The sequence below is a fragment of the Mixophyes fleayi genome, chromosome 4 (genome assembly GCF_038048845.1).
Source record: "Mixophyes fleayi isolate aMixFle1 chromosome 4, aMixFle1.hap1, whole genome shotgun sequence".
Taxonomy (NCBI): Eukaryota; Metazoa; Chordata; class Amphibia; order Anura; family Limnodynastidae; genus Mixophyes; species Mixophyes fleayi.
Window position 1 is genome coordinate 232,145,486 of NC_134405.1, and position 14,276 is coordinate 232,159,761.

General features: G+C 39.3%; 1 protein-coding gene across 2 annotated transcripts in view; it reads right to left on the reverse strand.

Moving 5' to 3' along the window:
* RASSF3 (Ras association domain family member 3) overlaps positions 1-14,276 on the reverse strand; it is a 191,466-nt gene that overhangs the window by 80,019 nt on the left and 97,171 nt on the right. The window lies entirely within an intron of this gene.

Consider the following 14,276-nt stretch of genomic DNA (forward strand, 5'->3'; position numbering starts at 1 on the left):
GTCCTATACTTTGAATAAAACATATTTTGCACATTGTTGTTGCACTTTGAGAAGTGCAATTCTTGACCATTTTGTCTAATATAAACAAAAGTTTCAAACACAAAAAAGTGTCTTGTAATAAAGACATCCTTGATTTCCACTAACTAATTTAAGTCATCTATGAGGCTACACCGAGCAGTAATTTAAGAGAAAAGCAGAATATTTACTTTAATGAAAGAGATGGTTCTTTGGGCAAAGGAGGACACTAGACTTGTGCTAATACAGATGTGCTTTTGGTTGCCATCCAGATATGCACACAAGTACACCTCTTCTAAGGTCCACAGACACAATAACAAGGATAGGTATGAACAAAATAAAATCAAGTGGGATTCCCCATGTTGTGAATGCTGGGCTGTTGCTGATTTGTGTGTAGAAGCATAGCAGGTGATCATCCAATCAGTGTCCTACATGTATTTAAACCATACTTGCCTACTCTACTGGAATTTCCGGGAGGCTCACAAATTTTGGGGAGTCCTCCCAGACTCCTGGAAGAGTAGACAAACCTCCCAGATCCTAAAAAAATGCAGAAATAAACGGCATTGAATTTCGGGGGCCGGGGTTTAATCATGTCATTAAGCCACGTCCCCGCTATTCAATGCCGTGAATTTCGGCATTTTTTAGGATCCGGGAGGTTTGCCTATTCCTCCTGGAGTCTGACGTCATCACGCCCCTTCCTACCCCTGTCACATGACCTGTCCTCTAGGATATCCCGCAGGACAGAGTCACAAAGTTGGCAAGTATGATTTAAACTCCATGTCCATGGAAGCTGATACCCTGGTGAGGTTAAGAGTCTCCTAAGCTATAGGATGTCCCATACCTAGTAGGCTATAGTTTAAAATCACTTATTTGTTAATTATCTCCTTTTTAAGGTTACTATAAATAGCCACAAGCGTCACAAAGTAGTAAAGCTGACGGTAAAATACAAAGTGGTTATAGTTATAGTGAATATAGGTGCAACTTAGACACTTTTTTTGACCCAGCTCCTTGCAGGTACAAATACAAAATCCATCTACCTTCTATGTGTCTCATATATATTATTTTTATATGAGACACAAAGAAGATAGATGGATTGGGAATTTGTGCCTGAAAGAAGGATAGTTTGGTGGTATGTATGTATATACATAAATGGGGAATATACTGGCATAATCCTGCTGCACAGTAATGTAAATACAATAATGTAAAATCTAGACTTGCACTATAATTGTTGATTATTTCTTTATAAAGCATCAATATTTTGCTGAGTGCTGTTCAGTAGATACTGTGCATTATAACAATTATATGATAATAGGTCGGATTATAGCCAGTCAGTCTACTGGGCCACAGAACAGAGTGTTCCAATAGTCCAGTGTGATATGGTTAAATCATACACCAATATTGCAGAGAGTGCAAAGTCAAACATTACCCATACTTGTCAACTCCCGGAAACTCCGTGACTGGAGGTCGGGAGGGGGCGGGGCGAGGCCAATCGCGTCATTTTGGCCCCGCCCCCGCAAAAAACCCGTAATTTGCATTGCAGGGGCGGGGTCAAAATGACGCGATTGGCCTCGCCCCGCCCCCTCCCGCCCTCCAAAATGGACGCGATTCACCAATAATCGCGTCAAATGACCGGTGATATCCGGGATCCGGGAGAAATGCCAGCTCGCCCGGGAGATTGACCCGAATTTCGGGAGTCTCCCGGACTTTCCGGGAGAGTTGGCAAGTATGACATTACCCTTTAGCAGCAGTCTTGAGGGACAGGAGATATTACGACGCTATATACAGTCATTGTTATGTCAGGAAAATGAACAGATTTACAAGGAGGAAAAATTACAAGTTTATTTTTATTCAGTTGTAAGGACATATGGCTAAAAGATTACATGAGACAAATAACTTTAGCCATATTAAAACAGGAACAGGACACAAAACACATCCAGGTCAAAGGTAAAGCCTAGCAATAATAACCAATAACATTGCACCACTGAGTAGAACCAGGCACAATGATAACAAAATGAATACGATATACAATATATGGCTATTGCGGCTATAGCGTTGCAGGCATCTCGAGATGCGTCCAGCTCTGCACCAGTAGTATACGCATACATCCCAACTGTAAAACGCTACAGAATATGTTGGCGCTATATAAATAAATGATGATGATAATGCCATGCCCCTACTATAAAAAGCCGAAATTCACGGCATTGAATGGAGGGGCGGAGCTTAATAATACGGTTAAGCCCCGCCCATCCACTTACAGCCGTGAATTTTGGCAAATGCAGGGGCTTTGCCTATTCTTCCGGGAGTCCGGGAGGACTCCCCGAAATTCGTGAGCCTCCCGGGAATTCCGGGAGAGTAGGCAAGTATGTGTATACGTAAGGTTTACGGCAGGGATACATACATTCACATAACCAGTTCAAAAGCACAAGACATTTGTTAACATTTATTTTGATAGTGAAAACACATTCACTATTAGGCTAACATTTTTAGATGCCCACTAAATCCTATAACATATGCACAATCCATACAGAAAGCTCATATCAGCTTCAGAGGTCAATTTGCAATCAGCCAATCAGAGGCAGCTAGGTAGTGCTGGCGACAGTCATCATCAGCATGCATTTGCACCTTCCCACAAGCACAGTGAGGGGCAATAAAGAGGTGGAGGTCTGCATGTGCCTGCTGCACAGAGGAAAGATAGAGAGCACAGTACACTCTCTCCTTCTCCGGGTATGCCGTGTGGCTGGCCTAGGGTTGTGCAGAGTAGGTCATGTGACGTGTAAGTTGCCTGCATCCATTCTGATAATACAAGGAGAGCTGGCTGGGGGCCGCAGATGAAGGCATACCTCCCAACGTCCTGATTTAGGCTGGACAGTCCCGATTTGAGAGACGGCTTTGTTCCGATCAGTGGGAAGGTTGGGGGACATTCTGTCCACTACTGGGCTGCATGAAAAAGCAGCAGAAAACAGATGCCATGCACAGCAAAGAAGGGTTTGCAGGGTAAAACAGAACGGAGCAGCCTAGCACTTCAGAAGTGCTAGGCCACACCAGCCACGTGATCCTCCAGCTGCCAGAAGGACAAACATTGGGAGGTATGTGAAGGTTCAGCCTGATGCCCACCGCTACTCTAGAAGCTGCAAAAGACACGGCTCTTGTCAGAAGTATATGTGTCTCCATGCTGGTATGCCTCAGCTGAATCATCGTAAACATGCTCTAACTGTACTTGGCCCATGTTAAACGGCCCCTTCCGTCCCCTGTTGTGCGCAACTCTGCATGCGCACATCTCTTTGTGGCTATGTACAAATGTTAATAATTTTCTCTATTGAAACGGGCATAAATCCAACTCCGCATCAAGCCCATAATATTTATTGTTTTGTCATAAAGTTGCCTATTTAAAATCACATATATGAAAAACTGTTTTGTGCCATATACTGATCCTCAGTTTATTATGGGAAAACACGGATAATTTAAGAAATAGCTAAAAAGAAACTCAACAAATTAGTGAACAAACAAGTAAAAATAGAACTATAATAAATCAGGACTGTACAAATCCTAGGTGCTTTCCCAGCCAATCACAATAAAGTAAGGGAGAGCATCATCCTGTCTAATGACCCGGAAATAAAAAAAAAACACTGTGCAGTATTTGCTATTAAGATTAAAAGTGGGAGGTGACTTTAGTCATTTTTTTACCGAGGTCGGAAAGTGACAGTTTTAAAAAAAAATCTCTCCAGATTCTGTCTATTTTGTACTCAAGATATAGGATGCATCACTACTCAATTTGGGCGGATGCTGAAATATAAGTCTCCTTCCTTTTGTTTATGATGACAGCAGCTATGCACCAAAACCTAGCGCGAACTGCAGACACCAAGTGTGAGCTGCAGACACCAAGTGTGAGCTGCAGACACAAAGAGCTAAAGTTAAATCTAAAAATATTTTTTTTTTTTTTAAGATTAGTCATCACATCTACGGCATACTTGCCAACTCTCCCGGAATGTCTGGGAGACTCCCGCATTTTGCGAGAGTCTCCCGGACTCCCGGGCGAGTGTGGCAATCTCCTGAATTCTGCCCACTTTACTAGGAAGTGCACACTTCCTAGTGAAGTGGGCAGAATTAGGTCCCAAACGCAGCGAGTCCCGGTGAATCGCGGCGTTTGGCCCTGCCCCCCGCTGTCAAATGACACGTTTGCATCATTACGTCACAGGGGCGGGTCCAAAAATGACGCGATTTTTGGCACCCTGCCCCCTCACGCTCACCTCCAATAGCAGGCTCCCGGAAGAGAGCTGAAGAAAGTTGATAAGTATGATCTACGGCATACTTACCAACTTTTTTCTGTTTCCCTTCGGGAAATCCCAGAAGAATAGTGGGCTGTGAGGGGGACGGGACGTGACCAAACGCATCATGTTAGCCCCGTCCCTGCAACACAATGGTGAGAAAGCATAATTTTGTTGCAGGGGACATGGCCAAAATGCTGCGAATCGCATAACGGCGGCTCTCATCCTGCCCACTAGTGAAGTGGGCAGGATACAGGAAAATGGCCTGCTCTCCCGGGAGTCCGGGATACTTACCCTGAATTAGGGAGTCTACTGGACATTCGGACAGAGTGGGCAAGTATGATCTATGGTAGTGGTATTATTTCTCCACCAACTATTATGCATTTATTATTGGAAAGCTTTAAAAATGAGCCATGTGACACAAGTAGATGGAGCCTTTTAAAGTACAAACATATGGAGGGCTTGATTCATGTTCAGAAGCGACTTGCATGCAAGTTGTATTTTTTAAAAAAAGAGTACAGAATTTGTGCATAGTTCTGACCATATTCAAATCCAAATGTATCTCGAGATGCAAAGTGAATACCTATATCAGCGCTCACACAACCACATTAAAAACCAATGTGCAATAAATGTCCAATTAAGCAGCTCCTTCTATACAAAGATCCACAACCCGCTGTGGGAATTCCTAAAAACAAATAAAATAAAGAAGAAATGCGCTCATATTGTAATATTTTCAAATTATGCTGATTTGTTAGTGACTTCTTTAAAGTTGATCTTTCACAATGCAGTCTGTGTTCATTCTTTTGTTGCACAAGAACAGTCTTCTGACTACATTGGATTTCATTATAAAAAAAATCAGCTTTAACGAAGCCATTGACGGATAAGCATAATTTTTTATACAAAAATGTACGCTGCTTTTTTTCTGATAATGATTCATGGTATTTGGAATTACTAGACTACGAGCGCCCTTTTTCTTTATTTTATTTGAATCTCAAGATACTTTTCGATTTGCATCTGGGTGAAAGTAGGCTCTGCCTAAACGTTACTTGCTGTATGTAGATACAAATAATAGACCGCAGTATACGCAAAAGTGTCTGCTTTGTAAAAGGTCATATCAGAACATATAAGAAAAAAATTACATTAAAAAAATAAATGAACATAATACATTATACATAAATAAATTAACAAACTCTTAACCGTATAATTACTAATAAAAATATTAAAAAAAATTAAACTTTTTTACATTATATACAAAATTCAAAATGATTTTAATTCGCACTGTACATACAATATGTTTATATAATCAATCTTCCTTGCACACACATTCTGTGCTAGCTAGTGGCACACATATATGTCGATTTTTAATACAAAGACTGGATGTCAGTCATCGCTATCAGTTGGCACTGTAGCTGGTGTAAGTGATACAGCTGAAACTAGGCCTACTTATAAGAAACACAGGATGTGAATCGGCCGTATACGCGTTGGCACACCCTTACTGTACATGGCCTCCATGTTCATCCGCCCCTTACCTCCCCGGTTTCATCGCTGAAGTAATAGGCAGCCGTAAGTGTTATTTGCATTCAGACATGAATAGCATGCAAATGCATTCACTGGCATAAGGTCCGTTTCTAAGCGTGCACAGAGCAGTTTCATGCAAGATTCAGAACGCAAACTGACGAGCAGCTGCTTCTGCTGTCTTTGAGGCAGTTCCAGAAAAACTTTAAGAAGCTTGTACCGCAAAACTAAAGTTAGTTCTTCATGAAAGGAGGAAGGTCTCGCAATGGATCCCATCAGGTCCTCCACTGACCATTATGGGGCCCTTAATGGACCCCAAGTAAGTAATCTTCTGGGTGGGGTTTAGCCTTTTCATACTGCTCCTTGTTTTGTCTAAACCATCAGGTGATTGGGATATTGTCTTCATATTAAGGTGTGTTGTTCTTACCAATGTTGCTGTCTATTTCAAAACTAGAACATATTTTCGGGAATGTTATGTCAATATCTGAGCCGTAACAATAACAAAGTCTGTTGTAACTGTCAGCAATGTTATATCCATCTCTCTGCAAACATTTTGCTTTTGAAACTTTTTCACTAAAATCACTAATTTATATTCCTGCAATTAATCATTTGTCGTTCCTTTTTAAACCCCTCTCTTCTTAGACCACGAGGCATAAAGCCTGAAACAATATAGGATTGATGTGCCATTATTCCTTGTGCTAACAATGGATAGTAGCTCCAGTTCCTTAGTGTTCATCTAGAAAAAAAACATATTACAGACATCTTTGGACTCCCCCCATCTTTCTGTGACCTATACCATCCTTATGCAGACATTGGCATGCTGGCTTTGTTTAAAATTAAAAATACCTCACATAGCTGTAAGTCGAGTAACAGTAGAGGTAACACAAGCCTTGCCTTGGGGTGATGAATGACCATTGCTTTAGAATGCCCTGTGGTATATTGTCCACCTATGTGTCAGTTTCCCTTTGTGTAAAACTCACATCTGCAAGAATTGCTTTAGGGGGTATAGCCCTAATGTATTAAATGCCTTAATATTCTAAGCCACTTATGTTACATAGTAACATAGTTGATGAGGTTGAAAAAAGACACCAGTCCATCAAGTTCAACCTATTTTGGATCTCCTGCGATCCTGCACTTATATTTGAAATTAATCCAGAGTAAGCAACCGCCCATCTGTTTCAATTTTGAAAATCCCCCCAGACTCAATATTGCAATCCAATTTTTACCCTATATCCACTACTATCCTTTATTTTAAATTAACGGTCGTATCCCTGGATACACCTTCTAATATGTTTGGAAGTCTGAAGCTGTCTTGTAGATGATCTTTGATATGATAATGAGCAAGCAACATGTCCGTGGTATTTGTTTTCTTCATTTTAAAGATTGGCTCTCTAATATATATCTTTATACCTCCAAAGTCATTTATAGTGATTATGTCATACTGAATTGAACCTTAGCTAATAGCTGTTTTTGTATTTCCCTTGTTTTTCATGAGAAAACAATGTAGGATATATACAAAAATGAAGCAAACAAAAACTGTAGTAATAGGGGTATTATTACAAAGGTACATAGTTAATTATTTGGAAATGTAAAAAAAAGTCCCCCTTTACTCCAATTTTTATTCAATCAGCTATAACACCACCTAAGCTGTCCTGTGTCCTGGACGTAAGGGGTAGGGAAAAGAAGTCATGGAAGCCTTTTTGGTACCACAATATTATTGAACCTCGTTTACAAAGTAGACTGGATGCACGTTGATTTTGCAACTGTGTGCCTAGATGGTCCATAATATGATTGTCACTATATAAATAAATGATAATAAATACATAAGCGATTATAATAATATGCAATGTGTAATGTGCAAAAAGTGTAAACGTCACATCAAAAGTCCAATCTCCTACAACCATTTTTGCCTATTAAAAAAATATTTCCATGTTCGTAATAGTGGGATACTACATCCACTGGTGGGAAAGAAAAGGGAAGCATTAAAATACAATACAGTTGTAGCATTAGAATGTCTACTAGTGATGTGGGGGTGTAGTCAGGGCCGAAACTAGGGCTGAGCAATAGGGGCAACCGCCCTGGGCGCAACGCTGATGGGGGGCGCAATTTAGGAATATTTTAGGTTAATTTGGTTAAAATTGAGGGCTAGGGGGCAGTATTTGTCTTTCTCGCCCCGGGCGCTAGAATTCTAAGTTACGGCACTAGGTATAGTGTCCTATGTCCACCGAGTCTGCACAATGCATATAACTTCAATGCAATTACCAGTCTCAATGTGAGCTGGAAATAGCATTCAAATGTCATAATCACCATCTACTTATATAGCGCTACTAATTCTGCAGCGCTGTACAGATTGAGAAATGTATCTTAAGTAGTATCCTAATTGCATCTGTATATAGAATTGTGTTTGTAGTGCAAATATAAACACTTCTCAGACATGCGAGGCAAGTTCAGGCAATGCCATTTATATCCCTCCCATCACCAACTAACGTAGTCACGTCTTCCCATCTGACATTGTAGAAGCTTATCAGCCTTCTTTGCGTTAGCTTAATAAGCCCAAAAAGACTAAAAAATGTATTATATGTTCAGCCAGGGGGTAGCCGAAATAGCTGCTATGGTCAGTTGGTTGTGAAGACAACTACCATAGTGCTAGAAACAGGCAACAGCAATTGCACAGCTGTTTCCTGGATCTGGAATGTCTCTGTTTCATTTTTGCATGCAAATGTTTCTCCCTTACACAAATTTCAGACATTGTCTATACAAGTTCAGTGAATGTATTTATTCCAGCCTTAATGATGAAAATTGCACAGATAGACTAATTCTTTGAGAATATGGTTGATTCCTAGGAGTCACTGTCAGACGCACTTTCCTATTATGTCATCGAGCTGTATAAACAGAGCCATAACTATGGTTACATGTTGTCATGTAAGCTGGAGGCAAAGCAATAAAAGTTGCTGTTGTAATATAACCAATAGAAATAATAGGAACATAAACTCTAGTGTAAGTATTTATCCTAATATAATCCTAATATTTTAGCCAATTTGAAATTATTCATTATAGGCATGCTTAAATGTTCTGATGAAGATTTATTGTGCTCTGAATATATTTGACTATAAGACACTAAGGGGTAAAAAGTAGAGATGCTGCCTATAGCAACCAATCAGATTCTAGTTGTCATTTTGTAGAATACATTAAATAAAGGATGACTAGAATCTGATTGGTTGCTATAGGCAACATCTCCACTTTTTGAAAGCCGCAGCTTAATAATTCACCCCTAGGAGTAGCTAAGGGCTGGAGACTTAAACAGTGTTACATATAATTATATTAGACTGCAATTTATTAGTTTCAATATCTACTAGCTTTAATAGTTTATTTTATAAGAAAGTATGCAAACATTGTATTTACAGTTGTATGCAGAACCTTGGTCACATTGCATGTTTCACTGAACCTCAAAATGAAAAGACAGTTATCACAACGTCTACTAGGGTTACAAAGTAAACATTGTAAAACGCCTGTAGGAAGGTTTAGCTAACACCAGAGCAGTGGTCCATAGGTCCACAGTATATTGTTGCTCACACAAAAATAATCTGCATGGAAGAGTTGGCAGAAAGATACCTTTTCTATGACCTAATCACAAAAGTGAATGTTTGGAGGATGCAAAACAAAACCTAGATAAGCCAGAACTTTTTGGAACAAATTGCTGTGGACGGATTAAACAAAGATTGAACCTTTTTGGCCACAAGCCACTAAAGATATATTTGGAGAAAAACAGGGCAAGCATTTTAAATAAAGAGCATCTCTGGTGGATCTATTATGCTTTGGGGATGTGTGGCAGCCAGTGCCACAAGAAATATTGCCCGACCTCTGGCCCGACTCCAACACCTATCATATCTAATTCATACTTGCCAACTCTCCCAGAATGTCCGGGAGACTCCCGCATTTCGCGAGAGTCTCCCAGACTCCCGGGAGAATGTGGCAATCTCCCTGATCTGCCCACTTCCTAGTGAAGTGGGCACAATTCGGTTCGAACGCCCGGAAGCCAAATCTAAAATGTTGGCAAGTATGATCTAATCGAGTCTCCACAAACTAACAACCTTAGATCATCTAATAAGTTTGCACTGTTCTAAGAATGTGTTTATTCTAATCTGTTATTCATTGTTTTGTCTGCTCCCTTCTATGTACTCCTCCCTTTCCCCCCTTCTTTTTTTCTGTACTCCCTCCCCATGCCCTTAAACCTTGAATAAAAATTATTGATGATAAAAGAAATATTGTCCGAATGGATGGAAGGATAGATTAAACTAAATGCAACAAATCCTAGGGACAAATGTCCCAGAGACAGTGAAGAAATTGAGGATGAAAAAAGAATAGGTTGAATATTTCAGTAAAATCCACCATTATATACTTACAAGAGGAAAATATTAAGGTTGAAATGACCTTCAGAGTCCCCAGACTTAAATATCATTGAATGGAGGAATGAACTCTCAATTGGCAACCACTCCTTCCTACCAAAGGAATAACCAACAGAAGCAGTAATTGCAACTTGATAGACATTTAAGAAAGTATGAGCCAAAGACCAATCTCTCAATAGAGATTCAGTGAAACATGTCATTTTAACAGGGTTGCCCAAACAGTTGAATAAGGGGCAAGGATTTGTTTTTCAGCTGAACAACAGTACCTGTCAAACTTTTATATACAGAGCGTAACACTCATTACCAGCAAGAAGCAAGCCTCATCTGTATAAAATATCATTGTACAAGTACTACAGTTCTTCCTGTGGCAGATACGTACACTTGTCTGCAAATACTAAAATGATTTTGTTACCACTTACCAATATAATGTATTCCCCCATAATCTTATTTAAATAAATTCTTAAAATGTAAAATATGCTGCAAATGCCCATGGGATAATAAATTAATTATATATTTAGTTACTTATTTCTTTATTGCTAGATGTTATTCCCCATTCAGTTCCAAAAACAAAGGCTTCACATTTTCACAACCACTAACATAAAGTGACAATAAAAACTATTTGTATGTCACAAAATATATTTTTCAGGTAATCTGTAATTAAAAAAGTACTATTGTGTTGGAAGAGTATTACCACCATTTATGGGGGGGTTGGGGTTTTTTGGTCAGCACGGTGGCTTAGTGATTAGCACTTCTGCCTCACAGCACTGGGGTCATGAGTTCGATTCCTGACCATGGAGTTTGTATGTTCTCCCTGAGTTTGCGTGGGATTCCTCCAGGTGCTCTGGTTTTCTCCCACACTCCAAAAACATACTGGTAGGTTAATTGGCTGCTATAAATTGACCCTAGTCTCTCTGTCTGTGTGTATGTTAGAGTGTAAGCTCCAATGGGGCAGGGACTGATGTGAGTGAGTTCTCTGTACAGTGCTGAAGAATTAGTGGTGCTATATAAATAGCTGATGATGATGATGATTTATCAAGTACAACTGTGGAATTCATATGTGTTCCAGAGGAAGAGTTTTTGTAACTCAATGTCATTTCTAAAAAAAAGTCTATTTGTATTTCAGTATACTTATATTCCAGCCATTTATATTCCAATATTCAATAAGGTTCCTTCATATTCCAATGCACAATAAACTTATACTAATTGGAGGGGTCTTTCCCGCTGTCCCAACTATTGGCACCCTTGTCGGTCAGAATGTTGGGATGTATGTCGCATAGAAGAGGTGAACGACTGATGTGCCCAGCAATGATTGGAGGTTTTTAGAGGAGGGGGTGATGGGCGGTCTAAGACTTCAGAAGTACTAGACATGGTCACGGTTGTGTGGTCACATCATCTGGAAGCATGCCTAGCGCTTCTGAGCTAGGCTGCCCCAGAATAGGGACTGTCCCAATTGTGCCTAAATTGGGACAGTTAGGAAGGATGTGCCAGGATCACATTTGAAAACTGTGATTCAAGGCAAAAATGTAAGAGCTGTTTATTTAGCACATGAAACGTGCCTTTCTGTTTGCCTTCCATGTAAAAATCCTATTATAGCTTCTTCACACAAATAACTTTTGCTGCTAATTATATAAACGTGATTTTGAGAGCAGAGAAAAATGTCGATTTGTGCCCTAACATTACAATAGTTGTAAAATATTTTTAGAACTTTACAATTCAAAGTGATAATGAATATGCAGACACACTAAATATAAGCCACCTAATCCCAGTATGAATAGGCCTGGAATTTAGCAAACCTAATCGGAACATGGCTATAACAGTTCATATATGTGCAATACAGCTGGGACTCTTAATGAAATAAGGGGATGCATTTACCAGATACCACTCTTATGTTTCTCATGCATAATTCATTTTAATCTATGCGTCACTGTACTGAATACAAGAAATAATAGTATAGGAGCTATAGAAATATAGCAGTGATGATTGTGCATATTTTTTTAAAAATTCATTTATATTCTAACAACTTTCATAAAAGTTTATCACAGCTTTTGCTATTAATTCTCCAAGTTTATATACACAAAACAATTCACCACTTGGACATTATCACAGCAATGGCAACAATGAATTCATCTTCGTATTAAAGTCTGGTGTGCGAGGCTTCATCATTTGTGGGTTGTTCTGAGCGTTCACACCCAGCAAAATGACATATATAGGAGTGTGCTATATATCAATATATTACTATTTGGGGCCCCATTCCATAACATTGGACACACTGCAATATTCCCTAAGATACCACCAGCCCACCCTGCACATTACATAGCATTACATCTACAGCTATTTACAAAACATTGGGACAGAGATCCACTCATAGGGATATATCAATAAGGTATATATAGCAGGTAGCAAGCTTTATCTATGATGCCATTTGCAGTGTTCATTAGAAGAGGAGAAGAATCCATTTAGCAGCATCCTGATGGCCGGGTAATCTTGGACAGCATTAGTTATATCTGACAATATTTAAACATCACACCTACCTGGAGTTTTTGTCTTCTTAACCTGGACTTTGATTTTACTGGATAGCTTGTATATTGCTGTTCCCATCCCAGACAGTGTGCGTGGCAGTGAAGCCGGGAAGCTGTGCTGTTCATCTCACAAGCGAGCCTTGGTAATTGCACTGCACTGACTCAGGGAGATCAGGCAGAGCACTGCTGATGCTGAAGAGAAAAGGTTTCCTCCACCATTGTGTCTGACATACAGCAGCCTGACCCAGTCTCACTATCTCACTCTGCTAAGCCAGGGAGCATTTGCCTTTCAAATAAATTTGCATTAAGTAGACAAAGTAGGAAGTATTGATATTTGGAAGTAATACGAGTAATATTTTCACACTCACAGACTGTATATTTTATACATGAGACTCGTCTGTAATACAACACCACTTGCCATGCTTCCCAGAAATAAGATAGCATTACCTGTACTTGCTAGAATGAGCAACCAGATGACATTTTATTGAAATAAGAGTTTTGTACTCCCAAGGTCTATAACAAGTACAACATGATTCCAGTAGCCTAAGCATACAATAGGTCCCCCCTGCCTTCCATAAGGATTCCACATATGCAGGAAACTGTATGAACACCAATTAGTATAACTTGATTTCATTTATTCATCATTTTATCAGTATATCTCATTGATTTCAGGAAGCACTTTTACGATATGATGAATGACTGCTCTGGGGCACCTCTCAGATTAAGGATCATTTAAGTACAAAATTGCTGCTGTACATTGTTTAAGCACATTTGTTTATCCATCCCCACTTTGGGTACTGCCCCCATAATACAAAGATGTGTTTACTTTTGTAAGTCTTAAACTAAGGCTATAAAGAGTAAAGATGTCACTTGAAAGTCCTGTCTACAACCTTCCCATTAATAATAACACACACACACACACACACACACCAAAAATATTGCAGACTCATTTCTGTCTTAAATTAATCATGAGTTTTTGTAGATATAAGAACTATATTTCTTTTTGTGTGTTTAAATATATAGCTATTTGGGCAAACTGACCTGCATAAAAGTTGCCCTGATAGCAAAAAAGTCCCACTGAAAGTATAAGACAACTGCCAATTACTGAAACTTCCAGAGTACTCTACTGAAATTATCCTATTGAGTGGAGAAAAAGGCTAATCAGGGTACACCCACTTAAATCCACCCCTCGAAATTAGTTTACAAATCTCATACATTTTTGTATGTGGGTACAATATGATACCCAAGAGGGTGTCCAGCTGACATTTAGCTAGAAACGCCCTCCCATCAGAAGATGGTAAATTTTGTACCCTTCATATACACAATCATTTTGATGCATTAATCCACGCACTTTCCAATAAAATGAATACATTGCACTCAAAATAGGTGTATAACATCACGAGATGGCATACTGACCTACCCTCTGTAACTTCTCTGGGATCTTTTTTTAAAAAAACTCTTTATTTACAAAGAAAACAGACGAAAACAATTACAATAAACAATGGTGAACAGACAATCAAACCATCCTCTTTGTCTTTTTTTTTTTTCAAAAATGG